At 40.2% G+C, this 3,989-nt stretch overlaps 1 long non-coding RNA gene across 3 annotated transcripts; it reads left to right on the plus strand.

The window, feature by feature from the left end:
- Nucleotides 1–1,063: 1,063 nt before the first annotated feature.
- On the plus strand, nucleotides 1,064–3,526 carry LOC106026531 (uncharacterized). 3 transcript variants are annotated; one of them, XR_010040973.1, is made up of 5 exons: nucleotides 1,070–1,276; nucleotides 1,505–1,910; nucleotides 2,300–2,469; nucleotides 2,799–3,013; nucleotides 3,203–3,526. It is a non-coding gene; the product is annotated as an uncharacterized LOC106026531 (long non-coding RNA). The 3 variants fall into 3 exon arrangements; XR_001200169.3 differs by lacking the exon at nucleotides 3,203–3,526 and having other exon boundaries at nucleotides 1,064–1,276; nucleotides 2,799–3,137; XR_010040972.1 differs by lacking the exons at nucleotides 1,505–1,910; nucleotides 3,203–3,526 and having other exon boundaries at nucleotides 1,083–1,276; nucleotides 2,799–3,128.
- Nucleotides 3,527–3,989: the final 463 nt, after the last annotated feature.

Here is a 3,989-nt window from a genome sequence, read left to right on the forward strand (position 1 = left end):
CTGGCTGCTTCTCCTCAACAGTGCCCTCTCTGAGCAGGAAATATTTCAGGAGACACTTCATTGCCTGTGCATCCTACACAGTCAGTGTCACTGTTGTGGAGGGAAGAATAAAACAAGGGGATAAGGGAAGTTAGGCAGATGAGGCACGGGTCCTAAACGGTTAACCTGGAATAAACTAAAATTCAGGACTTAAGTGATTTAACATACTAAAGGACTCAAGTAATTAACTTGAGCAAGCAGACTATCGGGGCCTAATGAATTGTAAGAGACATAGAACAGGTATCTAAACAAAAGGGAGAGACATTGGAAGAAGTAAAATGCAAACACTACAGCTTGCTTTCCAGACATCAAAGGTCTGCCTGCAAGTAGGAGCACGCTTGTGTTATCATTTTCATTCCCATCAAGAACTGTATAAAAAGGCTGAAATATCTACAGTGCTCACCTTATGAAACACCTGTCCAACCGGAAAGGAGCTCTTCCTTTTATTTGTCCTATGAAACATATACTGAATTATTCCTTGAGGCTTGCTGAATGTTCTTCAGTCAGTTTCAATCATCTTTGCTCCCAAAAGAGGACATGGGAGCTATAGGGAGCTGGTTACAGTGTGGGAGGCCAGAGACCAAAATTCAGAGGAAAGCCACATAGCTGCTATCCCTGGAGACACTTGGCCCCCATCTTGACTAGGTTTCCTAGAAGCTGAGTAACTGGGTAAACTTCTTTATCTCTCAAGGCCTCTGTCTTCTTATGTAAGAAATAAATAATAATGGGTCCTAAAAGATTAGGAGCTTACTCACATAAAGCACTTAGAACCTTATCAGAATCAGACCAAGCTCTCCAGACTTGTGCAATATAAGTTTATACATATTACACACAAAGTATGTAAAACATTTGAGATGAGTGCTGTGATTTGCAGAGATCAGATGTGAACGGGTTATGACCTTGTTATTCAGTGAGTCAAGCAAGCCAAACCTCTGCCTCCAATTACTCTTTAACTCAGCAGATGGCCTCATTGCTTTCTGCTGGTGTTTGCTCTGCTCTTGCTTTAAATAAGTCCCAAACAACCACACCTGTGGTGCTTGCTTCCATCTGTCCAAAGCCTTCCAGCACCGCTGGTCAGCCCAGCTTCCTTGCCAAAGTGGGCACACCCACAGCCAGGGTGTAGGGCTCCTTCCTTGCTCATTAAAAACCAATGAGTCTGAAGCCAGCATCCCAGAGGACGTAGATCTGACTAGAGCTGAGTCTCTGAACCCAGGAAGAAGAACACTTCAGGAGACAGGTAATCACTGCTGCTCAGAAATCATGTGCTGGGGGACTTCTTTCGCCACTGTATATCTGGGCCTTAAGAAGATCTAAAGTTCTTGGTCCAAGGTACCTGAAACTATTTCCAAGAATTCCAGATGACGATTTGTTTAGTCACTTTCAAAGACAGCCCCTGATTCAGGTAATCCTGAAGCAGAGAGGATTTTGACCAATGAATTATCACTGGCATCTGTATTTTTCATAGGAATCTAAGCTGGTGCCTTTATCTACAAACCCAGATGTCCTTTGATGGTCAGAAAACCTGATGAGACTGAGGATTGTGATGTACAGGATCTTTAGAGATGCTTCTTTGGATGGAGAAGCAGGTTACAGAGGCTGACTTTCTGTCAGTTACGTAAGAGTATCCAATGTGAAGTTGAGAAAACTGACTACCAGCTGTGAAGAGGGCCAGAACAGTGATAGACACACACTGCCCACTACTTCCTTTCCTCTGAACTCAGAGGCTTACTGCTCTGGAGGGCCCTGGGGGGATGCTATGGAATCTCCTAACCCTCTCAGATGCAATGATGAATGACATCCAAAGCCATTACATCTGGAGAACTAGGACCATCCTTGCCAACACTGAGATGGGAGCTTCCATTCCATTCCAGGTTTGCTGACCTTGAAATATGCTCTTCCTATCTTTCCTTTAAAATCTGAACGTGAGCTTATTATTGTCAATAAGAAAGGGTGTAAGGACAGATAATAAGGGGTGGATCGGAGCAAATTACATTGTGTACATTGAACCTTCCACTCTCCTGTGAAACTAGTGCAGAGGGGATGGCAAGAGGCAAATGGAGGGAACACGGTTGTGTGCATTTTTGAATCTGCCAAAATGAAATCAGTTTATCTGTATAAGCAAGTCTTTTATCTTAAAAAAAGGAATTTAATAATATGGATACAGGACTGGATTTCGGGGAAGCTTTCTCTAAAGTTTAAAAGAAAATTCCAGGGCAGGGGAGTTAAACGGATAGCATGTTTTTCTTCCATCCATGAACAGCTGCTGCTGCCCTATTCTTTTCCTCTGGTATACCTCGTCCTTCGCACAGAAAACCCTGAAGTCAGATGAGTCACATGGATCCTCATAAGTGGTGAACCATGACTCACCTTGGAACTAGCTGTATTCCACCTCACCAAAGAGTATGGGACAAGGGCCCCATTTCTTCTTCTGTAAGTGTTTTAGGAGGTCTGGCTGAAGTTCTCAGAAATTTGTGTTAGAAAATCGTGGGGCATTTAATTATTTTGTAACTATCTATATTTAGATTTGCTTGTTTGTCTGATTGAAGATATTTTTAAAAACCCAATATACTAGTGAGCAACTTAAATAGTTGTGCCGTTGTTGATATATTTTCACTATTGATCAAGGGGGAAAAATACAACCTCCAGAAAAAAAAAGCAAATCTTGAAAATCTCTTAGGACAGCAAATGTGTTTAGATCCTTTCTAGGGTTTTCATCTACAAATCAGCCTTGCCTTATTTCCTTTTCTTTATTCTCCTAGCCAAATGTTCTTAGCGCGGTAATTCTACCCAAAGAATTTTTAAGCTGAAAGTCTGAAAGTTCAGCTCCTGCCACACAGCGCACCAAAGCTGCCCAGCGGTTTGAGGACACTGTGTGGGGCCCTAACAGGTTCCAAGCGAAGTGCCAAACTTATACAGTTCGAATTCATTGTGTGTGAAGATATGGACTATTTTGAAGAAAACAAGAGACATTATGGTAGCCACTGTTGATTTCCTATTTCTTGTTTTGAAATCTTATGTTGCTTGCATTGTTTTGTTCTGATCTGCTTTGTTCTGTTATGTATTGTTTTGTTTTATTCTCTTTAAAATAAAAAAAGAAGAAAAAAAGAAAGTCTGAAAGTTAATTATAAATCCATCTGTGTTTTGTTTTTTGTTTACTTGACAGCTCGAGAGCTTCCCATCTATTTCAACATTCGTGATTCCCAACAGATGGTATGGGTCCTGAGTGGGTATATTTCCCCCTGCTTAGGGCTCCCCACACCACACCATTCCTGGAATCTAACCTGGCTGTCTCAGAGAGCCTCTGTAGCTGCTGTTATCTATCCACCATGTTCTCCCAGAAGTTTTAAATTTTATTTAAAGAAAGACTAAACAAAACAGAAAATGAGTAGAAATAATACATACTTTCAAAGAAAAAAATAAACAGTAAGAAATCACTAGTTGATGATTACAGATTGTCCTCTTACAAATAGTTATTCAAGATATTAAAGTGGAGCATATAAAGTGGGATTCAAACAGTGAGACTGCAACCAGATCTGTTCAACTACCCAACAAAAACTTAGAAATATGGTTATCAATCCTATACACTTAAACATACATGCAGCTATACATATCTTCAATTATGTTGAGATTGAACAAACCCAAGCAGGCTAGTATCACTCTGCACAAAGAATAATACTATTGCTGGGTTTCACATTATAACACTCCAGTATCAGCACTGGGTACTGTAGTGTCTCTTTTTCTTCAAAATATCTGTTCATTTCATCATGTGTCATAAGATCAGTTCTCATAAACTGTTTATAGATTTTACACATGCATGAGTCTTAACATGTATTTCTATCCTTTCTATATTAAAGACACTCCCAGTCCTTTTAAACATTTTTAAAATTTTAAACATTACTTCCTGTTTGCAGTATATAGTGATGACATTCCTTGTGGGGAGTCGATACATA

The sequence above is a fragment of the Cavia porcellus genome, unplaced genomic scaffold (genome assembly GCF_034190915.1).
Source record: "Cavia porcellus strain 051 isolate PalLab524CR breed Dunkin Hartley unplaced genomic scaffold, mCavPor4.1 scaffold_18, whole genome shotgun sequence".
Classification (NCBI taxonomy): domain Eukaryota; kingdom Metazoa; phylum Chordata; class Mammalia; order Rodentia; family Caviidae; genus Cavia; species Cavia porcellus.